Raw genomic sequence first — 26,386 nt, forward strand, 5'->3', positions numbered from 1 at the left:
TGGATCAAGAGGCTGGTCCTTCGACAAAGAAATTGGGGGAAGAAGTGAGACAATTTAGACATGAACCAGAAACTACCCGGTCCTTGACCTCATCAGAACTTCGAGATATGCAGAAAGATTACAGCCACCAGCCAGGTGAGCAGATTGCTGCCTGGCTGCTCCGATGCTGGGATAACAGGGCTGACAGTCAGCAACTGGAAGGCAAGGAAGCCCAATAGCTGGGATCCCTTGCTGGCAACTGGGGAATTGAGAGAGGAATTGGAAAAGAGGCAGCAATCTGCAGTCTCTGGAGGTGGCTCCTCTCAAGTGTGAGGGCAAGATATCCATTCAAGGAAGATCTTGTGAACTCCCCAGGAAAGTGGACTACTGCAGATGAAGGCATCCAGTACCTGAGTGGTACTGGAAGTCATCTACAATGATCTAGACAATGGTGAGGTCTCCAAAGATCCAGAGGATGTTCTGTGCACATGGGCCATGTGGAGGAAGGTGATTCAAAGCACCCCAGCATCATATTCTATCAGCCTGGCAGCGATGTATTTCCTGGATATGGATACACCAACTATGGAGAAAGTATCTTCTTGGCTCCAAAACTTTGAAGAAAACCTCTGTACTCCCTTATTCCTATGGGCCAGCACCTTGGCTGTCAAGGGCGTCCCAAGAAATCAGTCCTCTTCTGCTCCAGTCAGAGGGAAAGGGAGCCCCAGGTGCATGCCACGTGGTGCACTGTGGTTCTGCCTGCATGACCAGGGGGAGGACATGAGGAAGTGGGATGGTGAACCCACCCTTAAGCAGGAAGCCCATGTACGTGAACTGAGAGGGAAGCCAGCTGTTAAGAAGGGGTCACCCAAGACATCTTTTGTTTTCCTTTGCTTCCATATGCATGACTTTTGCTATTGCTTAATTAAACTGCCTTTAACTTGACCCAGAAGGGTTTTTTTCATCCTATTTTTTCCACCGTCGTTCTGCTGAGGAGGGGAGTGATAGATCAACTTAACTTGTTGGGCACCTGGCATCCAGCCAAGGTCAACCCACCGCTCCCTTACACTTTCTTTCCTGATGCTTTAATAGCATTAGTGTCTGTATTATAGGCTACCCTTCACTTGCTCAGCCGCTTTCTTCCTCCCCCTTTTAAAATATTAAGCACTGAATACTAAAACTTTATCTTAAAGTGCTGTCCCTCATTCTGCCTGCCCCAAAATGTGTTTCCTACCAGCTCTACCATTTGTAACAAGAGGACTCAACAACTGCAGTTAATAATTACCATGTGATCAGAAGCATGAGTGTGGCATATGAAGGCATGGGCTCAGGTTGTGGTGCAACCAGAGATGCTTTATTGTGCAGAGAAGTTCATATTTATATCTCTGAGCCTGGATACAAATTCCAGCTGTATGTTCCACCAGGTTCAGGGCAGAAGCTGTTCATGCAATTACATAGCTATATATGGTTATAAACATGCAAACACCTTTTGGCCAGATAAACATGTTTTTCTTTCTTACTTTCCTTCATAAGACCCATCTGTTTTCTTACTTCCTATTAGTAATGATCAGACAGTCTCCGTCCTCCTCTCCCACATCTCCCCCTTTTTTTCTTGTTAATTGCGATAAGGCAAAGGCTGCATGCAGCTGCGAACCATGACCTGATTCATGCTGCGGTCAACTAAACGCTGAATACAAAAAAAGAGACATGGGAGATATAAGGCAAACATCAATAGGGTGGTTAAAGCAATTATAATAAATCCTGCAATACTTTTGATCCACAGCCCGAAGTTTCCCAGCCATGAGAAAAGACCAAAGGCATCCCAACCTTGGCTCTGCTGCAGATCTTTGTTTAAGGCTTTTAAGTTTTGTATGCTTTTGTGAATTGATTCAGAGTGGTCACTCAGATTCATGCAATATATCCCATCAAAGTCTTCGCACCTGTGTCCCTCTGCTAACAATAAAAAAATCAATAGCAGTTCAGTTCTGTAGCGATGCATGATGGACTGAATCAACATCTGTTAATAAGCCAGAAAGAGCAGTGCTTGTAGCATTGCTTTCTTTAGGAATCCAACAGCCTAATTTATTGAGTTAAGGGCAAGTGTCATTCCTACAGAGGAGATTAGAGAAACAAAAATGCATTGCGCTGCATTCCAGATCTCAACCTGAGAGTTATAGTCTGTTGTGAGGTCTGTGTTGTGTCACTCTCAAGAGTGGTGTAGTTTCCATGTATTAATGGGCGAACCATTGGGGTGAAAGAAAGAAAGCTTACCAAATGTACAAGCCCCCCACTCACCCACCCCCCCCGCCCTGCTCAGAATTCCCATCCAGGCCCTGTCCCCACAGATTAAAAATGTGTTGTTCAGAAGGCCACCTGGGGATATTCCTTTTTGAAGTGACCAACAGCCCTGTAATGATAACAGGCAGCCTTGCTGGCTTTGTATCCTGGTTTTATTTGAGCAGCCAATGCAGACGCAAGGGCTGCCACATGGTGTCCTGTTGTTGCAGTTGTCTTAAAGTTTTACTGAATCTTTCTATATTTTGTGTTTGTTTGTGTAACAGCTATAGAAACATCTTGATTTTAAAGAGTTAACCTCCATGTTAACTATGCTGCTTCTTATCTGAGACTGTTACTTGAAGTCCCTATTCTATAGACCATAATAACCTTAGTCCTTAGTCTTTAGACCATAACCAGAGCACCTAGGTTCTATTGTGTATAGGACGAGTTATTGGACAGCTTGGCAAGGCCGATATCCAGCCATCCAACTTGGCAACAAAATTTACTTTTAAGATGTCCCAAAGTGAACTACCTTCATTATAATACTAAAAATCATGCTCACAGGTCAAGAAGACCCTTGCCCAGGTGAAGACCCTTCCCCTGCGCAAGCGTAGTAACAGAAGAAGGTGACACAGCAACTATTACAATTATATGCAAATTTATAACCAATCATTGTAACTGGGAGTGTACGACCTTGTAATTTTGTGTATAAATGTAACAGTAAAATCTACACAGGTGTGCTTGATTTGTGGAGATGCCACTGAGCACCCAGCGCTGCAATAAAGGAGTGCCTGCTTAATACTCCATTGGTGTTAAGAGATTTGATTCCCGATTTCAGTGACACTGTGGTTCCTATATTTTGACATGCTCTTACCATGTCTGACAGCATAGGGTTGTGATTGCGAAAAGGCTGCAATGCCCACTTGCAATCTTCATTGGCATTATCATACTCTAGTTGTTTCAAAACCAACCCAAGAGCTTCCTCATGCTCAGCATGTTGTTGCATAATATTTTGTAGCCGATCAATAAAGGTAGTATATGACTCCTAGGACCCTGCAAAACTGTGGCGAACGACTCACTAGAGGCACGCTCAGATTCCGGTATTTTCCGGACTGCTTTAATAGCTATTTCCTTAATTTGTAAATAGGCATCCCTGGGATACCCTGCTTGCATCACGGAAGAGGCATAATTCTTTTCTCCAGCCAGCTGCTCATACTTAATAGCAATCTCCTGATTAAGGTTTTCAAGCGAGGTCACTACACATAACTCACAAAAATCAGATAACCACATCATATATTGCGTCGGAGTTAGTACCATGTGAAGCAATGACCTCCAATCATGCGGTGCAAGTGTATAAGACTCTGCCATTGCTTCAAGGACATATCGAGCATACTATGAATCCCCTCTTCCCTCACTTCTTTTCTTAACTCTTTAATAGCCTCATATTGCACAGGCTGCCACTCTGGAGGCTGATTTGGCCATTAAAATACTGGACATGCCATCACGACTCCCAAATCCCCTCACTTAAGTGCTTCCCACTTGCATTCCCGCCACTGATCCCCTGGACCCCCTTTCACCCTCCCCGAAAACACAGTCAACACATCGGGGGGGCAGGAAAAAGCTCTGGTTCCTTTTCCGGATCTATAGGACCTGGATCAAAAAGGGTTCTCAGTGTCAATAGAATCGTTGTCCAAGTTGTCCTGTTTCCACACTTGGTCCTGTGCTGTGAGGGTCACTGCAACCGGCAACGGGATCTTTGGGGGCAGAGGAGGTGTGGATGGAGTCGCCATCATTGACGGTGTGTTGAAAAGAGTCGTGCTGTCAGTGAAATTTACAGCTTCCCCTGGTTTAGCACTGTTAGTAGAATTAGTCCACGCTTGGCGAACAGTAGTCAGGATCTGCCACCAAGTTGATAAATGTTTTCCCACAGCAGAGTCCCCCTCCACAGCAGCATCATACAATCATCTGCTGACCGCTTGCCAGGCAGGAATTTGCAAAGTGCCGTCAGGCGGAAAGTCCGGCACCTTGTCACGGATCCATTCTACCAGAGTCACTAGCTGCGGACCTGTCACAGCTCATTGCTGAGCTGCAAGCAGCCATCGCAATACATCCAGGCTGCGCTGCTGATCTTGGGATAACTTCCCTTCCATGGTTCCCAACTGCTCACCTTCTTTGTAGGTGATGGGTGCACAAATATAAAGTTTCCGCGGATCCTGGCTCAGTTGGGCTATGCCACCGGTTCGGGCTCCATGAGCCTCCTACTCAAGCCCCTGTTCGGGTGCCATTTATGGCATATGAAGGCATGGGCTCAGGTTGTGGCACAACCAGAGATGCTTTATTGTGCAGAGAAGTTCACAAATTCCAGCTGTATGTTCCACCAGGCTCAGGGCAGAAGCCATTCATGCAATTACATAGCTATATATGGTTATAAACATGCAAACACCTTTTGGCCAGATAAACATGTTTTTCTTTCTTACTTTCCTTCATAAGACCCATCTGTTTTTCTTACTTCCCATTTGTAATGATCAGTTTCCATCCTCTCCCACACATGAGCTTGTATTTTTCGTAATTCCCATTCAAATCTGCATAATAAAATATTTCTTTGAAGAAAAAGGTAATACTTTAATATTCTTCTCAACCAGAGACATGTGCAATATGAAAGGAGGCAATTGGGTTCTAACTAGGAACATTTAAGTCCTTTTAAGACAGCTACATGACATCATATGATTAAGGGAATGATTGATAAAATCAAATTTACTGTTAGAAATTTGAATTTAGGACAATTGAGACAAATTAGTTGTTAATAGTTAATTCAATATATAAGTATATCCTGCTAAGTGTTTCATTAAGTGCAGATAAATCCTTTGTTCAAAAGAACAACTCCAAAAGGAAGCACCCCCACAAGGTAGAGAAGCTGACTGGAAGTCCACCATGAGGAATGAGCTCAGCTAAAACTGGGGGAAAGGTAATTCTGGCAGGGGGAGATCATGACCACCAACTCAGGAAGCCTCCCAGACCCAAAAAGTAGTTGAGACTGAGCATGCGAACTAATTAACATGATAAGTAAGAGAATTACTTGACAAATAGGAAACTGAGTATTAAGTAGTGAAGGAGTTAGGTAACTTGTAACCAATGAAGGCTGATGTCTTTGTATGCTAAACTGCATAAACAGTGTAAATTTTTGACAATTGGCCAGCTAGGCATTTGTGGGTTACCACCTAGTTCCCTACTTTGCACAAACTAGAATAAAAGAATAGAAATACCTCGACTTGGTGTGTGAATTGGCACTGTACACCGGGTAATGAGCCCACCTATGGGATAACGTACAGAAGGAAAGAGTCTGATAATGGAACAAACCCATTATGAAAAAATCTATTTTAATAGCTCAAAAAGTGAACTATAACCCTTGGGTGAATAGATGATTCACTCAGAAGGTAGCAGAAGAAATTTACCTTGGAAAATCAAGGCTCCTTCCCCACTTTTCTAAAGCCAGTATCTTTTCTTAGTATCTTCTTCTTTTTAAACAGAAGAAAATATAGTAAGGGCAATTTACCAAAAAGCTCAAACAGCCACTAAACTCAAGTAGCAGAATAATTCTTAAAAGAAACCCATAATTACAGAAAAACATAAATGAAATCCCCAGTCCTAGCAAACACTCCCCTCACTGACCTGTTATTTGGGAATTCAGATGTAAAAATAACCTTGATGCTTGGTTTGGAGGAAACACTGCAGGTGGGAGAAGGTAACTCATTAAGATCCAGCAGAAATATCTCTTTCTTTTAGTCATTTTGATTTATTTCACAGCTAAAGGACTTGATTAAAAATGCATAAAGAATTGTTGAATTGAATGTGATGCTCCTAAAACCTTGGCATTCTTTGTGTACCAGGTATTGACCTATAAGAAAGCAAACCAGATAGCGATTACAAAGACCTGAACTTCCATTACTATTCTAATATGAAAAGGTAGTAAAAGCCTTGAAAAGAATAGTTATGTTTTTTTCAAATTAATATTCCATATGTGGAGACTATCGTGTATAGAATAGGTTGGTTTGTTTTGGGGGGTTTTTTTGGAGTTAAGCATTAAGTATTAAAAGATCATCTGTTCATCTTCCACAATTATGTGGCTTGACAAGCTTGATATTTGCACAGTGGTGATAATTACTATATTTACACACATATGATTTACTGTGCTTTGATTCTGTGTAAACAACCATAGTTTTATTTTCCAAAGGCTAGGTATGTAGTAAGAACTATATATTTTTATATTTTTATTTTTGTTTTGCAAGTTAATAACTTTATGATACAGCCAATTTCCAATAACTAGTTAAAAGAGTGCACTTTTAATTTCTGGTATTCCTGTTTTCCTGTTACTAAAGTGAAAAAGGGTCATACTGAGAACCAGTTTTCCTCAGCTCATAGTGAGATCTGTACAGACCTCACGGATCCCTTCTAAAAACCTCTTCTCCCTCCTCCCATAAGTACTTTTTCAGAAACTGCTTAGGACTTGGAACCTCTAATGCTGACTTTTGCAGATTATCCCCATTTCAAACATGATGTTTATCTTCCTGGCCCATGTTAATGAACAGGGATCTTTGAAATTTAGAAAGCCCAAGACTTGATTTCAAACACTTTATTGAGGTGTTTGGTTTTGGAACTACAAAAGTTGATCACCCACCACCCCACTACCATCTGTACCAATAATAGCTTCATGTGGAAGCTAGGATGGGGACTAGAATCTGCTTCATATTTCTGAATAGTTTTTTTACACTTTTTACAAAAAGCTTGTATTGTCATATTGTTGTCTAAACTCCTGAATTCTTGAACTCTGATTTAGTGCTAAACTCTGATATAGTATTTAACTATATGTGCACAGAGTTTAGGTCAAGATGACCCTCTAGAGTTTTCAAGAATGACAAATGAAGGGACTTCTAATCAAAGGAGTCAGCTTTGGGAGAGACAAAACAAAGAACATCCTGTCTTTGTGCTGTAAGCCATGTGTATTTAGACTATCTTGGTCCTGTTAAACTCTGATTAGTCAGCTCTTATGGTCTTTAGCCTTGCCCTAGAAGTGAACTATCCTCATTATAATACTAAAAGTCACACCCCCTAAGGGAAAGACCCAGGCCCACTAGAAGACCCTTCCTCAGAGAGCATGCATAGTAGTAACATAAGTTAGGTAATGGATATGCAAATATATAGCCAATCATCTATGTGGACCTGCCCTCTGGGTAAGGAAAGTGCGATAAGATTTTGTATATAACGTTTGTAACTTTGTACTGTGATATGCTAATTTTGTTTGCTAGCATACAGACTTGCGCAACTCTGTAATAAAACAACATCTTGTCTCAGCATGAAAGACTGGCTTATTGCACACCAGGAATGGACTTGCATTTTAAAGGCAACAATGGTAGCAAAAGCATGAATCTAGAAGTAATAACAATGAGAAAAGGACTAAACTAAAATTGGTATGTGAAGCACTTGCATCCTGCCACGCTTACAGCACAACTACATTGACCTATTGGCACATTGATAAGCAAACAATGACAGGCTACGTTAGTTTTGTGTGAAGTTGTATTGACTACGATAATATTTTAATGTTAATAAATATCATCATAAACCAAAAGAAAGAGTCACCGAAATTCGGGAATAAAACTCCTTAACACCAATGTAGTATTAAGAATCAGGCATTCTTTATTGCGGCACCAGATGCACGGGGGATCATGACATGCAGAAAACAGACTTCACAATGGTTAGATTGTAAAGTAGGTATATTTATTCAGCGCTGGGCGGCACGGGGGGTAGTCCCACCAAAATCATGCGCGCCTTTTTAACATTTTCAGACCTATTTATACATGTTACATTTCTTTATCTAAAAACACACGTAATTTTGGATACATTGATTATATTCAATCTCCAGGCCACACCTCCACTGCAAAGCATTGATTAGAAGTAATCAGCAAACATGCTAAAACAGTAAACATATCTAAGTAACACCAAGCGACTTTTATGCGGACTCATCATGACATATAACTCTTAGCAACTTAGAAGCATTATATGTGCAGTTTTGATTAAGTATGTGCTTGTTTATCAGGCTAGGATGCCTTGGCTCAACTCCCCCCTTTTCTTTTTCTTGTGCCCTTTTCTAAGGGCTTTTCTTCACTTTAAGCATAGTTGAGAACATTTCATACTTATACAAAAAATTAAACAGATTATTACAAAAATGATTATACCTCTTAGGAGATACTTGATCCACTTTACCCATCCCAATGGATGTAACGACTCCATCCATGATGTTGCCTTACTCCATAGCTCAGAAAAACCCCATGAAGTATCATCTGTCATGACCTTGTGGAGTATTTCAAGTTGAATCTTCATTATTCTCAAATCTCTTTCTATTTTCCCATCTTCATTTATGTAAGTACAGCAACTAGAAGTAATTATTGTGCAGACTCCTCCATGCGATGCTAATATCATACTACTTTAGAAAGTTGACGCATTTCTCCTTGTAGGGTTTGAATAGCATCACTAGTAGCATTTCCAAATTCTTCCATAGCTCCTGAAATATTTATTATTGCCTTCCCTAATTCGCTTACTCCTAAACCCGGAATAAATCATCTAACAAAAGAATGAAATGTAGAAGGTCATGTAATTAAGGGGTTACTTGTTTGCTTTTGTCTCTTTATTATTTTATTATATTTTTCCACCTAATGTGCATGCCAAACTATTTTGTGGGTCCCATTTTATGTTACACAGCTATACATATTCATTACATTTCTTGGAATTATTTGCCTATGTAGGAGTCTTCCCTGGAGGGACCTTCATTAATATTATAATGTCCTTTTAAACCTGGGCAGTTAGGCCTCCAGGTGGTCATCCAGATGGTTTGATGGTCGTTGTCTCCTCTTCACTCCTTTTCATCCCATTGTTTGCCCCATGAGTCTCCCACAAGTATTTGCACATATCCTCTAATTAGCACTCCTTCACAAACCACAGAACCATCTCGGCCTGCTTTTTCTGCTGCAGACCCTCTCTTATCACTTAACACATTCCTTGACTAAGATAAACAATTGTACATACAACAACTACAAAGCCTAAACAATAGCTGGCCACAAGTGTCACTGAAATCGGGAATCAAACCTCTTAACACCAATGGAGTATTAAGAAGCAGGCACTCCTTTATTGCAGCGCTGGGTGCTCAGTGGCATCTCCACAAATCAAGCACACCTGTGTAGATTTTACTGTTACATTTATACACAAAATTACAAGGTCGTACACTCCCAGTTACAATGATTGGTTATAAATTTGCATATAATTGTAATAGTTGCTGTGTCACCTTCTTCTGTTACTACGCTTGCGCAGGGGAAGGGTCTTCACCTGGGCAAGGGTCTTCTTGACCTGTGAGCGTGATTTTTAGTATTATAATGAAGGTAGTGATGTGCGGAATCAGACTCCACAATCTTAATCAGATTTTAAAGTGGGTATGTTTATTCAGCGCTGGGCAGCACGGGGGTGGGGGTGGGGGTGGTGGGGGTGGTGGAGGGGGTGGTGGAGGGTAGTCCCACCAAAGCCGTGGGTGCCTGGGGCAACAACTTGCCTCAATTTATACAATCAAAATTGCATATACATAAGATTTCCAAATACGCCTATACATATTCATAACCTAGCCCCGCTTCATATTAAAATTAGTTCCAAGAAGTCATTTCCATAAGTCCCTCCCAACTGTGCTTGCATAGTGCCTCTTGGTGGTGGTCATGGGGATGAAGGCTTGGTAGTCTCCCTCGCTCTGAACTTTTTTACCTTCTCTCTTTGTGAAGACTCAGTTGTTCCTTGGTCTTTTTCCAAACTATAGAGTTGTTTTTAGCTAGTTCTCATCACTCCTTCAGGAGGAACTGTAAATTCCTTGCTTCAGTTAATTTACACAATAGTTAGTAAAACAAAGCATTATTTATCAACAACAATCTAGATAATCGTTAAGCAATTAGATCTACTAAAATTTCTTTAACCCCTTCCCTCAGTAGTTCACTTCAGGACACCTTAAAATTAAGTTTTGTTGCCTAGTTGGACGGCTGAATATCGGCCTTGCCAAGTTGTCCAATAACTCATCCTATACACAATAGAACCTAGGTGCTCTGGTTATGGACTTGATATAGTGAAAAACCTAGAACTCTGCTGCAGACAGAAGCTACATAGATAACAGAAACATTAACACCCGAGAAAGAGTGAAGGGTGGGAACTTAGCACTTTGAGAAGGGACAATTAGTACCGATGTAAATGAGCTCAACAAGAATGTAAATAAGGAGCCTTCTGATGAGGACGTGCTAACTGCTCAAAGAAAATAAGCCAAGGTAAAATAATTGTGGTAGTAATAGATCAGCGACCTCCCACTCAAATGGCCCCCACCCCAAAGAAGGTGGATCCCCCCCCCCCCCCCCCCCCCCCCCCCCCCCGGAGATCATGCTGATATAGATCAAAAGCAGCCCAGTGGGCATGTATTAGCTTGATTGTTTAGAGTGGACAATAAGGAAGGACTAATCGTTAACTAGATGTTTTAAGATTACAGAAACTAATTAACAAAGACTGCTAATGTGTGCAAAGATAAACAAGAACTTCAGGTAACTGCCCAAGGAGATGTAAGGTACATCTTGAAGAGGTGCCAGAGGGAGAAGATTCTGGATGTTTGGAAACCTTATGTATATGCATGACTTTGTATAATAAATACCCATCGACTTGTTGAAACGGTGTGCAAGTTAGGAGGAACGATCCCCCTTGCACCCAGTACCACAATAAACATACCTGCTTTATAACTCTCCTCGAGTTGTAAGGTTCGATTCCGCACGTCACTCTAGAGAATAAGGACTGAGGTTATTATGGTCTATAGCATAGGGACTTCAAGTAACAGTCTCGGATAAGAAGCAGCACAGCAATTGAAACGTCATTGGTTAATCAGTGCTAACATAATTCTAACATGGAGGTTAACTCCTTAAAATCAAGATGCTCCTATAGCTATCTATTTCACAAACACAAAATATAGAAAGATTCAGTAAAACTTTAAGATAATCTGCAACATAAGGACACAGTCGACCTGCAACTAAAATCTAGGTTTTTTATACACTAGAACAAAGGTTCATGAAGCAACTACAGCATTGTATCATCTTTCCACCTTTTTTTCTTGAGACTTTGGGCCCTTCAAACCCAAAGCCTCAATATTTACCTCCAATATATTCTTCTGTCCTTAGAACATAATCAGGTAAAACAATTACAACACTGAGATATAACACATGATATAGATTAAAATCAGCCCAGTGGGCATGTATTAGCTTGATGTGTTTAGAGTGGGAAATAAGGAAGGACTAATCATTAGTTAGCAGATGTTTTACACTTGAACAAAAGGTTAGATAATGGATGACATGTAAAGAACTCTAGTAGATAACAGAAACTATACAACAATAGACTGCTAATGTATGCAAAGATAAGCACGAACTTTAGGTAACTGCCCAAGAAGGTGAAAAGTACATTTTAAAGAGGCACCAGAGGGAGGAGATTATGATAATGAATTTTTGGAAACCTTCTGTATATGCATGACTTTGTATAATAAAATATCTGTCGGCTCGTTGAAAAGGTGTGCAAGTTAGGAGGAGAGATCCTCCTTGCACCCAGCGCCTGCTTTATAACTCTCCTCGAGTTGTAGAGTTCGATTCTGCATGTCACACAAGCAAGGATACATACAGCTACTATAGCTATTACAAGTACAAGCAATTGTTTCAACCAGTTCAAATTTGGTAACCAGGAGGTCAATCTATCAAAGATTTCTTTGAACTCAAGGGAGGTGTTGTCTTCTGTCACCTGATGCAGTAATTTAGTTTGTTTTTGAATTTTATTCAGGTCTGTCTGTATTCTTCCTAACTGGTCAATATACACGCAACAGCTGGTGTTTAGCACTGCACAGTTTCCCCCTTGTGATGCTAAAAACATATCCAGTACCATTCTATTTTGAAGGACTTAAAAATTCAGAAAGACCTGACACTTCTATTTGCAGAGCCTTTATAACATCCATAGTGTGACCTTCTATTTTTTCAATCACAGCTGAAATGTTAACTATTGTTTTCTCTAATTTTCTAACTCCTAACCCTGGGATGAACCACCTAATGAAGCTGTGAAATGAGGTTGGTCTCTTAGCGATAGTGAAATGGTTAAGGCTCGGAACCCAAGGAAGATGTTGTAAGCACCTTAGATATTTAGTTGAACAAAAGAGGCTCCAGATGGTTGTAAGATAAGGGTTGGGTGTAAAGTAAGGGGGCACCCAGATAATCTCATGGTAGACAACTCAATCTTGAGAACAGATACACAGGACAAGAGAATGGCAACAATAGCCTCAAAGGATATGATCTATTGATCCCATACTGAATTTGCCCAGAAGTAAAGGTCAATCAGTGGGCGCAGTGAAGAAGACTACAAGCCTTCATCTGAAGACCCCGGCGACCACCCAAAGACCACCAGAGAAGATGACTGCGCATGCGGACCAGACATTTGCATATGCTAATGAGTTCCAGGAAATCTCATGTAAATGTGAATGAGTTCTCAGAAATCTTATGAATATGTATAATTTCATGATATATAGTCTAAAAGTTTGCCACATGGGGGGGGGGGGGGGCACTTATGGTAGAGTTATCCCCAGTGCTACCCCAGCACTGCAATAAAGAATACCTTGCTTAATAACAGTCTGCTGTTATTGAGTTTAATTATATCGGACTCCTTACCCAGCTGCACCTAGCCTCCCACTTCGGCATGTTTAGAAAGCAAGGGGGTTTGGATGATGACGATCTTTGTGTTTTGGCGACCCAGATGGGACCCTCTCTGCTTGGCTGCAGGACCCGGTGAGAACAGGACTCTCTTGGGTACCCTCAGAGATTTCTCCAGAGAGACTTCTTGCCTAAATCAGATCACTGCAGGAATAGAAAAGGACCATCTGATGAAGGTATTCTTTTTCTTCTTTTTTTGGTTGGTTTTTTTTTTTGTTTTGGGGGACCGGTCATTTGGGAGCTGTCTGTGATCCGCAAGACAAGATCTTCCATTGGATAGCATATACCGAGTTGCCAAATTGTTATAAACGATAACAATTAAAACAATTTTATTTTGGGTTCAATCAATTTAGGTTGAGAAACAATAAGCAAAACCAGCGCTGGGTGCGCGGAGAACTCAATTAGTTCCACCACACGCACACCTGAGTCCTAAAAGCAGCGTCTTTTATCCCCGGATCTTGACCAATCTCTTCTCGCCGGATGTTCGTCCTGCTCTTTCCCCATTGGGTCGTTAGGGTACACCTTCTCCTCCTATTGGTTCTCCTTTGGCACGCTTTTTCAAATCTCAAGGTCTTTGTCTCCTTTGGGGGGCCTTCTCTGGCTGGTTAGCTTTCCTTATCTCCTTCGTGGGCTTTTCCAGGCAGCGATTGCCTCAGGGGAAGGGGAAGCCATCACATTGTCTTAAAGGAGAACCACACGTGCCCACTCACCACAACTGTGATACAAGTCCCAGATTTACACAGGGTACAACAATTACACTTATCACAGTACATTCTATTTTTGGCATGAATCATGACTGCGTTTATCACACTAGCACCTTACTGGTATACATTTGGGTATACTTCAGTATTTGTTTGGGTATACTTTGGTATGCAATTGGAATTTTAGTATTTTTGGCTTTGGACATGTCCTTGGTATTCGGTTGATCTGTGGAATTTTGTGATTTGAATATTGATGACTTTGGCAAGACATGGAACATTTGGATTTGAAATCATGCATTTAGTAACTTTGTAATCTGTGCACCTTTGTTCACCCCCCTGAGGTTTTGGTTGTATAGAGGTTTTTAAGGGGGCAAATGAATGTTTAAAGGAACATTTGGATTTGGAATTTGTTTATTGTAACTTGACTCGGTATCTAAATCTTTATGATTGTGTGATATATGATTGTGTGAGTGAGGCGTACAAATACGTACAAAGTGAGTGCGGAGTCCAGATCCACAGTTCTGTTATCCCGTGAGGGAAATGGCCAGAGAAGGATGAAGTGGTTGATAAGCATGGGAACCTGAAAAGTATTCACTACATCCAGAAAATAATTGCAGACCTCTGTTCATTTTGGAATGCATGTGGTGTGATCAGAGGCTGTGGGTCAGGTTTTAGCTGTTGTGTTTATAATAATTGTCAGCTGTGTGTGTAAGTGTTTGAGTCTTAGTCCCTGTCCTTGTGTTGTATAAATTCCAGAATGGGAAACCAACGAGTGAGGTTTTGAAAAAGAGTCCTTTGGGCTGTGTTCTGGCTCATTGGAAAGATATTGGGGGACCACCTGGAGGGAGTGTGAACCGTAAAACTCTGATAAAATATTGCAATTAGTGGTGGCCTTTATATAAGTTAGATGATGGAGAAAAATGGCTTTTAAATGGAACTCTGAATTATAATATTCTGTTACAGCTTATGTTATTTCTGAGATAAGGTAAATGGGATGAAGTGGTTTATGCAGATATGTTCTTTACTCTGTAAAATCACCCAGAGTGGCAAAAGGAATGTGGAATTACTTTAGCACCCCAGGACCTCGTGGTCCTGGCGATAGAAAAAGAGAAAAATAAGAATGGGAAGTTAAAAAGATGTTGCTTGGCTTGTAGCATTGGGCAAAGATGTTTAAAGGTTGGTTTAGGCAATGTTGGATGTGGTGTTTAGTGAGTTAGAAAAGCAGATGGTTGTGAGAGCAGACAGAAATTATATCAGAAGAAAGTTACAGAAAGTGCAAGGAGTAGATGCAAAAGATTTAGAAAAATTGCTGGAGGTTGCGTGGCAAATATCCCAAAACAGAGATAGTCAGAAAGAGAGCAATGGGCAAAATGATTGCTAATGCTACTGTGGCTGCTTTACATACCATGGGAGGCCAGGTACTCTCTTGAAACCCATCAGAAAACAACACTAAATGGAGGGAGAGAGGCCGCGAGATGTGGTATAAATGCTCCACCTAAGAGAAATCAAACACACCTGATAGATCAGTGTGCTTATTGTAAGCAAATGGGGCACTGGAAGAAGGGTTGCCTGAGACTGGGCAAGTTGGTGATGGTTACTGATGTGGAAGCTGATTGATGGGAACCAGGGGGAATCTTCCCTAGCAGAGCCCTTGGTAAAAATTCAGCTAGGGAAGGAAGGAAAACCTGTAGAATTTCTAGTAGATACGGGTGCCACATTTTCAGTACTAAATCAGACCTTATTGCCCGTAAGTGAACAAAATGTTAATATCACAGGAGCAACTGTACAAGTTGAGAAAGCTTTCTTTTTGAAATAATTAAAATTCAAAATTGGGAAGAGTATGGGGATTCATAAGTTTCTCTATCTGCCTGAGGCTCCAAGACCACTATTAAGAAGGGATTTATTAGAGCAATTGAATGATGAAATGCAGGAGCAAAATCACGGACTCAATGACGTATCAATATGATCCTAGTTGAAGCTACTTTACTTAAGTTTCTGCAAACTTATATACAATTTTCATATTCATGCAGACGTCACACCTTAATTCTATTGGTTACATACACTGTTCACACGCTGCTATACAGATACTAATTGGTTAAAAGCATACAAGCGGTTAGTCCCATCATTAAAATTGTTGACATTCTTGTGGTCATCAGTTCCCAGCTCAGCTCCTGTTTTTCTGCCCACTTAACTGCCAAAGATCCTGTTTTCTTTGTTCCAGGTGTCTTTCTCACACAACCTTGCGGCCTTGCTGAGCAGATAAAACTTTTAATCATATCAAGCTGCTAAAGCAAGAGCGACTTTTGGTAGGCGAGGTGTCCCTTTTCTTCCAAATACATTGCCACAATGAAATAAAGTTTAAAGATAGGGAAATTGAATTTAAAATACCAGAAAAGAACCACATTGAAAGTTTGACTCTTATTGAACCCCAAATTAGGGAAGAAGAATTTATATAAGATATAAAAGACCAAGTATACCCAGGAGTATGAGCCTCAGGAATACCTGAAAAAGCTAAAAATGCAGAATGGGTTGTTATTAAAATTAAAGGAGGGGCATGACCTGTTAGGGTAAAGCAATATCCCTTGAAATTGGAGGACAGGCAAAGAGTGAAAGGTATTACAGAAGAATTTATAAATTATGGACTATTGATGGAGTGCCCTTCAGAATATAACACTCCTATTCTGCCTATCAAAAAGCCTGAAGGCAAAATGGCATATGGCATTAGTGTAGGATTTGTGGGTGTGGGACAATCACCTTGGGGGGGGGGGGGGGGGGGGGGGGGGAGGGGGATTAGAGAAAACTAGGACCTAATAGAAGTGTAGTAATCCAGAAGGCTTTTTAGGGTAAAATAAAGCTATCACCTTCAGGATGGTTGGCGTGCATGGAATCTACCATGGCTCCCTAAGCAACACATCCTGCCATCTCAGTATCTGCTGATAGGAGTAATGGAAGGTGAAGAGGAGTGGAGACACCGTGGCCAGGCTCTGTTGTACTCCCTGCAGGAAGAGGATCTTGATGGTACCACACAGCTGATAAACTGCATACCAGTTGTCTCATGAAGAATCCATGAGGTGTCTGTGGCTGAGCCAACCACTGTGGTGAAATTACTTCCCTCAAATGAAATAATCCCATTGTAATACTAACGTACACCTCCATCTCAAAGTTACCTGCCTCCAAGGTACTACTACACCTCACTGGGCACATGATACCAGCTAGTAACAACAATATGTATGACTAGAGTCACTCAAGCTCCACCTAAATGTGATGGAAATGGACTAGTCCTGGACTGAAATAAGACCAGAGGGGGGGAATTGTTGTCTAAACTCCCAGATTACCCAACTTGGATTCAGTGTTCACAAAGTTAGGTCAAGATGACCCACTCTCTAAAGTTGTTATGAATGAAGGGACTTCTAATCAAGGGAGTCAGCCTTGGGAAGGATGAGAAACAAAGAACAGATAGTGAAAAGAACACCATTATCTAAGTTATGCAGAAAGAAGCCTTCAAGTGAGGGAAGTTCTGACTATGAGAGGAAACAGGCTGATAAGGTGTTGCAACCCCCATACATCAACAGAAAATTGGCTGAAAATAGGACAATGTTAATTGTGGTAGTGGGCAATCACGACCTTCAACTCAAATAGTCCCCCCAAAAGAGGGCAAAACCCTGCTTGAGGAGCATGCATAGTTAGTAGAGAACTTCAGTAGTGCTATCTGAGGATGTATACTAATTTGTATTAGAAGCAAGAAACTTGTATCCTGTGTATGATGACTGAATATGCAATGTACTATAAAGTATAAAAAGTGGATAGATGAGGGGAGAAGATAAGGAAGGCTTCATCATAACTTCTGGGATCAGTCGATGGGCTGAACCTGTCTTCTTTTCTAACCACATTCAAAAGGAAAGGAAGAAAGGAACACGTGGTGCACAATGCAACTGCTCACCACCTGCTCACCGATGCCCAGACAGTCCCCCAGAAATGATCTGCCTGCCCCAGCCAACCCCCAGGTTTATATACCAAGCATGACGCCTCATGGCATACCATGAGGTATTCCATAGAATACCTCTTTGGCTAGTTCGGGTCCACTGACCTGACTGTCCCCCCTCCCAATTCCTTGTGCCCCTCCAGCCTTTTTCACTAACAAGGCCTGAGGAACTGAAAAGTCTCACATCAAAGCCAAAACACAGCACCATACTAGCTCCTAAGGAGATAATGAACTCCATCCCAGCTGAAACCAGGACAATGAAATAAGCAAAGGATGGCCAGGATGTATTTGGGCAGTGGTTGCTGTTTTTCTGATCATTCAGGAAGCTCGAAAATTTATTCTGGGTCAGAAGATGATTGTACACACTTCCACACTGTAACCTTAGTTTTGGAGCAGAAAGGGGGACACTGGCTCTTGCCATCAAGATTCTTGAAATACCAAGCAGTGTTAATGGAACAGGATGATATAGAAATTGTCACATCTACCCTTCTAAACCCTGCTTCCTTTTTGAGTGATAAACAGGAATTGGAGACATGGAGACAGGAATAGAGTACATGATTGCATAGAAACTATTGAGACTGTGTGTGCAAGCAGACCAGACTTGAAGGAGGAGCTGTTGGAGGAAGCTGACCACACATGGTATACTGATGGGAATAGTTTTGTAAAGAATGGAGTTCCAATGGAAGGATATGCTGTGACAACCACAGACCAGCGGGTGGAAGCAAAGTCTCTTCCTAAGGGAACACCTGCAAAACGAGCTGAAATAATTGCCCTGGTAAGAGCTTTGGAGCTTGCCAAAGGACTGCGAGTGAATATTTGGACAGATTCAAAGTATGCCTTTGGTATAGTCCATGCCCATGGAGCAATTTGAAAAAAATGAGGACTCTTAACTACTCAAGGGAAAGGTATGAAACATGCTGATATAATTTTGCGACTTTTAGATGCTGTACAACTTCCATCAGCAGTGGCGATTACGCACTGCAAAGGACAACAGAAAGGTAACACTGTCAGGGAAGCAGGAAATAAATTGGGTGATCATGAGGCAAGACAAGCTGTGGAACAAGGTGAGGTATTAAGTTTAATTGCAAAGTTGTTGGACTGCCTAGTCAAATTGAAGATGACACTGCTCACTATTGGTGGGATTACTTCTCAGGATACTCGCCCTCTGAACAGAAAATTTTAGATATTTTAGTTTTGATTATTTATTTTGTTTTATTGGTGTGACAGGGAAAAGCTTTGGGCTGTCCCAAAAGAGTATCAACTAATACCAGAAGGTACCCTTGCTGTCGAGGTAATTCTGAAAAATCAATTTGCCAATAATCTCTTGGGGAATTTCCTGTTTCAATTATACCTGAGGGCAGGTGCCTTATATTCAGGGGATTATTTTTCAAACACATTGGACATTTTTCAGTAATTGACTTTACTATTTTAGTCATTCTTGCACTAATTACTTGAGGTCTTAGACTAGCTAGCATTGATTCTATTCCCCAATGAGTTTGCTGATGTTTTTCTTTTACTATTTGTATCATTAAATGCAGCAGAATTATTACTTGATGTTGTGCAGTTACAAGCCAACCATAATCATTTTCTTTTGCCTTTAAATAAGAAGCCAATTTAAGATCAGCCTGGCTATAACTTGGCCTAGTATTTGGGATTAAACCAGTTTCTCTGGAATCAATGCTAAGATACTTTGTTGTGCAACCTCTTTTGCTGTTTTATCTGCCAATTTGTTTCCTTGATGAATCAAGAAACCCCCCTTCTGGTGCACCTGGCAATGTAAGATGGCAACTTCTTCAGGCTTCATAACAGCTTCTAGCAATTTCAGTATCTCTTCTTTGTGTTTTATTGTGGAGCCTTGCGCAGACAGCAGGCCCCTCTCCTTCCAGATGGCTCCATGAGCATGCACTACGCTAAAGGCATACTTAGAGTCAGTCCATATATTTACTCTTTTTTCCTTCCACTAAGTCCAGTGCTCGTTGTAGAGCTATAAATTCTGCCTCCTGCGCTGAAGTATTTACTGGCAGGGCTTTGGCTTCTATCACAGTCATTGTTGTCACCACTGTGTATCCAGCTTGATGTTTTCTATCCTGGGCAAAACTACTTCCATCAGTAAAAAAATCATAGTCAGGATTCTCCAGGGGCTCAACCCGCAAATACGGACGACTGGCATATACTTGTTCTATGGTTTCCAGACAGTCATGAATCAAAGGTTCATCTGATGTAGATGTCAGAAATAGGGCTGAGTTGGTGGAGCTAGTTGTCTTTAATTTGACGTCATCTTGTTCCACTAAGATGGTCTTGCACTAGTCTATACTTATTTGTCCCAGGCTACCTTCCGTTTCCTGAGTACATGAAGTTGTGGTAAAAAAAAAAAATTCCTAGGAAATAATACAGGTACTGATTCCTCCATCAAGATACCCCTTTGCACTCCTTTAGGATGCATCCTGAAAAATTGGAACTATTTTGGTGGGGATCTCTTAACTAAGAGAAAATTACACAGATACTGTTGGGGCTCTTGCTGTATTGAATGATTATACTGAACTTTGAAGCAAGTGGAAAAATACTGAAGAAATAAGACGAGGTCACGACCAGAACAGTGGAATGAAGAGGGAGGAACAAATTGCAGATGCTTCACAAAACCAGGGCCAGCAGGACGCGATAAGAGGAGCTGGGAAATGGCAGAAAAGAGCCTACGTGCCAGAACAAGCAGAAACAGAACTCTTGCCAATAAGCAATTGTTAACCAATCATATTATTATACGCTTGTAAGATAGCCAATCATATTATCACACGCTTACCGAATGCCTTATAAAAGTTACTTGGTTTGTATAATAAACGGATCAGATCTTGAACTCCATGAGTATTTGAATCTGACTCCCGCTCGCCCGAAATGCCCGCAGCATCTGGTGACCCCGACGTGATCCGGTGAGGGTCGACAGGATCGGTCAAAAAGTCAGGAGGATTCGTTAAGGATCGTGTTACAAGCTGCGGAGCCAGCGAGGATCCTGCTGCCAGCGGAGAGAGAGCTGGGTGCCCGAAGAAAGGCGGAACGTGCACGGCTGACCGGTGAGTCAGGAAATTTAAGCAGGATGGGGATCACTGCATCAGTGGTGGAAAAAGCAATCGTAGACAGTTTGATGAAACTGGCAGAGAAAACTGAAACGCCAGTCTCACGGCAGGCAGTAATTGATCTGCTATGTTGGAGTCGCCGCCGTGGTTACCTTGCTTCTACGCAAGATGTATACAATAATGAAACATGGAAGAAAGTGGGAGAGGACTTGTGGGAATCTGTGCAAGTCGGGACTAAGGGGGTAAAGACTTTGGCTCGCACGTATCGGGCTGTACGGGGTATGGCCGCGCAGTTACATGGCGAGGTGCAAGTCGCTGCAGCTGTTAAAGCTGCAGTGCGGCCTCCCGGCGATCCTACTGCTCAGTCGGAGGAAGAGCCAGAGGGGCAACCTCCGTGTGAAAATCCCCCCGATTATACATCTAAAGCTTATCCAGTAATGACTACTGCTGAGCGAATAGCGTGGGGATTAGATGATGAATTACCACCCTGGTGTCCTGATAAGGAACAAACGGCAAGCGGCAGACAGACATTAATACCGGCAATTGCGAGTACTGGATGTAAAACTGCTGGGGTGGGAACGGCACAGCTCCACCAGCTCCTAAATAACAGACTGCATTTTTTGAAGCATGTTTGTCTTTGCAAAGGTGAAAGTTGAGATCTGACTTCCTGACCAGTGTTAAAATGCACCATGGCCTCTGGCTACTTTAAGATGATTGTGTGACTTTGGACAAACCTGGTAGGAGCAATGTTGAAATCAAGTTGTAAGTTATATTTCATCCTGAGACTGATGTTTCTGGCATTACATAAAGTAATTTTGATATGGAGAAATAGTGTGAAATGGGGACAATGGACATCGATTGTGATTGTATATGTCTGCTCAAGGAATGTGGGTATGGTGACTAGTCATGGGTGCGGTGTCTGGTCACATAGGCACACAGCTTTGAGGAGACAACTACAGTTTTGGGGAGACGCCTGCCCTTCTTCCTCTAACAAAAGGGGCTATTTAAAAAAAAAAAAAAAAAAAAAAAAAAATGAGAAAAGGATGAGAGATATTCCAATGCTATCTAGAGGGAGGGAATGCTAAGTCTCCTTGCTGGAGAAGATCGGATGGTCACAAGAACATGAATCACCTACAAACCTGCAAGACCACCACATTCCAGGAAACGGACTGATAAGCTAATTAACATACGAAGCGGGGTTTAGGTAACGAATATGTATAGGCGTTAATTGAATATTCATTTGTTTCATTGTATAAATGTGAGATGGTTCGTCACTTCGGGTATGCACGCTTGTGGAGGAGCGATCCCCCGTGCATCTGCACGCAATAAACATACCTACTTTATAACTTTCGAGTTATAGAGTCAAATTCCGCACGTCAGTTTTGGCGAGCCAGGCAGGAGGATTTCTGCTCGGCTGAGGGACCAGCTGCGGAGCCGACGCTCCTAGGCGCGCCCCGGGAGATTTCCTCGGAGGAGCCTCCTCTTCTCAGCTGTTCACCCGGGAGCAGAAGAGAACCCCTGGATCCGTGGATAAAACGATATGTTTAGTAACGGGGCGGCTGGTGAGACGCACGGAGATGTCCGGCGCGCAGCGCAGTCCCCAGGAGGAAAAAAAAAAAAAAAAAAAAAAAAAAAAGGGGAAAGCTAAAAACTTCCTTTAGGTTGTCTTAAGAATTGGGGAATTCCTAGAATGTAACAACTGAAATAGCACTCTGTGTCTTGTTTGTTCTATGTGCTGTCTTGTTACATGTTCAAAACTTGGAGTTATGAAATGTATGTTGAAAAATAATAATATTCTGGTAATTCGTGGCAAATAGCGGAAAATTTAACACTCTGCTTAAGACCAGGAAAAATGTGGTTTTTGTTTGTTGTTTGTTTTTTGGCAATTGTTCATTGAAATGCATGCTTTGTGAACTGTCAGTGTTCCTAAAAGTTGTACATAAGTGCACGGTACCGTATAACATACTGCTTGTGTGACTGAGGGCTGCCCGGAGAGTGTGAATGGTGTGATTGAGATGCGCATTTTGATTTTCAGTGTATAGCTTAATTATTTTGACTGAGTGTGAGTGCAAGAGTGCTTGAGACATGCGTTTGAGTGCAATATGAGCAAGGAGCTCTATCCGTGTTTCCGACCTTGGGTGGCTAAGGCGACCGGAGAAAAAGTAATTAAAATTGTAAAATGGGAAATGGAAGGAGTAAGCCCTGTGAAAAATCGCCCTTGGGTTGTATATTAAAACATTGGAGTGATATCGTAGGACATGGTGGTACCGAAAATAGAAGGAAATGGATTAAATATTGTAATCAGTGGTGGCCTTTGTATAAATTGGGGAGTGATGCAAAATGGCCTCAGGAGGGAGGAACGTTAGATTATAACACTCTCCTGCAATTAATGTTGTTTCTGAGGAGAGGGGGAAAATGGGACGAAGTATCCACCGACAGCTGGAGGAGTTAAGAGATCGTATACATCAAGTTAAAGAAGGTTCTTCAGGTATAGATGCGTGGTTTGCTTCTTTGGGCATTGGAGGGCGGTTGAGGGATTTACTGAAACAAGGTCTGTCTATATTGTTGTTTGTTATTCTTTTGTTACTTTTAGTGCCTTGCCTTTTACAATGTTTTCAGAGCTGTGTGGAACGCAGTATTAATGCTGTATTTAAAAAGAAAGGGGGAGGTGTTGGGGCTCTTGCTGTGTTGATATTGTTGTTTGTTATTCTTTTGTTACTTTTAGTGCCTTGCCTTTTACAATGTTTTCAGAGCTGTGTGGAACGCAGTATTAATGCTGTATTTAAAAAGAAAGGGGGAGGTGTTGGGGCTCTTGCTGTATTGAATGATTATACTGAACTTTGAAGCAAGTGGAAAAATACTGAAGAAATAAGACGAGGTCACGACCAGAACAGTGGAATGAAGAGGGAGGAACAAATTGCAGATGCTTCACAAAACCAGGGCCAGCAGGACGCGATAAGAGGAGCTGGGAAACGGCAGAAAAGAGCCTACGTGCCAGAACAAGCAGAAACAGAACTCTTGCCAATAAGCAATTGTTAACCAATCATATTATTATACGCTTGTAAGATAGCCAATCATATTATCACACGCTTACCGAATGCCTTATAAAAGTTACTTGGTTTGTATAATAAACGGATCAGATCTTGAACTCCATGAGTATTTGAATCTGACTCCCGCTCGCCCGAAATGCCCGCAGCAAGATACTGTAATCAGTTGTGGCTAAAGTATAAGCTGGACAACAGCGAGAAATGGCCAGAAAATGGGACTTTGAAATATAATACTATTGTTACTGAAAGATCAGTCGAAGGAACTTTCTAAGACTTGTTTTGAAGTTTAGAAAGCAGGCATTCTTTATTACAGTGCTGGGAGCACAGGGGATATCTCCTCCTAACGTGCTCACCTTGTCCTTGAATACATGTCCCTTATATTCTGTATAATCATACATAGGCATTAAATTCCCCCAAATGCCATACATATTCGATTGTCTTCCCAGGATTCGTTTACATTAGTCCCTCCTTCTTTTGCACATACGTAGTCTCTTCTGAATTGAGTTGAAGGGCTGCTTTTGTGACCACCGACCCAAATCCATTTCTAGATACTTCATGACCTGGTCATCTTAGTCCTCTTATGATGTTTTCTTGGAAAAACCTGCTAGGTTTCCATGAGATTCAATTAGTTGTTCTCTTTCATCCCAGGTGTTCCTTTCAAATTGGATCATACATCTCATCCACATTGATGCGAGAAAATATAGTGAAAAAACTAAAACTCTGCTGCAGACAGGAGCTGTATAGAAAACAGAAACATCAACATGTGAGAAAAAGCCTCACTGTCTTCGATAGAAGAAGGTCGGGAGCTCAGCCCACTCAGAACTTCAAGAAGGGACAGTTAGTACAGATGTAGATGAGCTCAACAAGAATGTAAATAAGGAGCCTTCTGACAAGGACATGCTAACTGCTAAAAGAAAACAAACTGCTGAAGAGATAAGACTCAAGGATAGGAGGGTAAAATAACTGGTAGTGGGAGATCGGGACCTCCTACTCAAATGGCCCCCCTGAAGAGGGTGGATCCCCTGCTCAGGGAGCATGCGTAGTGAATTTAAAATAAACTGTACTTTTAAATTGAGGTGAGAAAGCAACTAACCAATAATTAGTTAGTAGGTGTAGACTTTGGGCGGAACTAACCAACTTCTCTGTATAAATATGTATAAATACATAAGTGTGCAAGTTAGGAGGCGCGATCCCCCTTGCATCCGGCACCACAATAAATATACCTCCTTTATAACTCTCCTTGAGTTGGAGAGTACGATTCCGCATGTCAATACAACACCTGGTCGCTTTGATCACTATCTTAACAATTACACTATTATAAGGACTTCTCGATTACAATCTGATAATTTTAATAATGTTGTACATATACTAAAGTTATACATTAAACCTAAGGTTATACATTAAACCTCTGGCATCACTGGTATCACTATATTGCAGTTAATGCTTTTCTGTAGAAGAGCAGGTAAATGGGATGAAGTACCATATGCTGATTTGTTCTTTGCCTTGCATGATAATCATGAAATGAGGAAGAAATGTGCATTGTTAGACAGTGATCTGAATGGTATCTATGGATTGGTTGAAAGTGGATTAAAGAAGACTCAGAGGTGCTGTTTGGCTTGTGATATTGGGAAGGGGTGTATATTAAGGGAAATGAGGAGCTGGAGGATATGCAATTGTTGGTAACACCGATCAGAGGAGAAGAGGCTGGTAGCAATTCTGATGAATAATCTCCTCAAATGGAAGAGAAATTTCTCTCCCATTTCAGGAGGAACTCAGGCTCAGCACCCAGTTATACAGGTACCACTCTGGCAGGCAGTGGGAGTTGAAGGTTTGTCAGTGTTTGCGCATGTCCCGTTTAGCAGCTCAGACTTATTAAATTGGAAACAGTGGGATCGTATAGAGACAATCCAGATAAAATATGTCAGTTAGGTTTTCTGGCAGGACTCGTGACCCCATGGGGGACCCACGCTGAAGCAGTTAATGAAGAACTGGAGCCCATGGGAAGGACCCACATCGGAGAAGTTCATGGAGGACTGTCTTCTGTGGGTGGAACCCCACGCTGGAGCAGGGGAAGAGTGTGAGGAGTCCTCCCCCTGAAGAGAAAGAAGCAGCAGAGACATGTGATGAACTGAGTGCAACCCCCATTCCCCTGCATTGCTCAGGGGAAGGAAGTAGAGAATTTGGGAGTGAAGTTGAACCCAGGAAGAAGGAAGGGGTGGGGGGGAAGGTGTTTTTAAGTTTTGGGTTTATTTCCCATTATTCTACTGTGATTTCAATGGCAGTAAGTTAAACTAATTTCCCCAAGTTGAGTCTTTTTTGCCTATGACAGTAATTAGCAAGTGATTTGCCTGTCCTTATACTGACCCATGAGCTTTTCACTATATTTTTTTTCCCCCCTGTCAAGTTGAGGTGAGTGATAGAGCAGCTTTGGTAGACACCTGGCATCCAGCCAAGGTCAATCCACCACAACATGTAAACAGATAAGCATAAACCTAGCATTACTTCACCATCTCCCAGAGTTAATCCACAAGCTTTT

The 26,386-nt window shown here is 41.6% G+C and overlaps 1 long non-coding RNA gene across 1 annotated transcript; it reads right to left on the reverse strand.

The window, feature by feature from the left end:
• Positions 1–4,871: 4,871 nt before the first annotated feature.
• On the reverse strand, positions 4,872–23,325 carry LOC121080561. The gene is made up of 4 exons (XR_005825412.1): positions 23,226–23,325; positions 13,801–13,810; positions 10,419–10,422; positions 4,872–4,883 (listed from the first exon to the last, which is right to left on the reverse strand). It is a non-coding gene; the product is annotated as an uncharacterized LOC121080561 (long non-coding RNA).
• Between the last annotated feature and the right edge of the window lie 3,061 nt (positions 23,326–26,386).

This window comes from Falco naumanni, chromosome W (assembly GCF_017639655.2).
Source record: "Falco naumanni isolate bFalNau1 chromosome W, bFalNau1.pat, whole genome shotgun sequence".
NCBI classification, from domain to species: Eukaryota; Metazoa; Chordata; class Aves; order Falconiformes; family Falconidae; genus Falco; species Falco naumanni.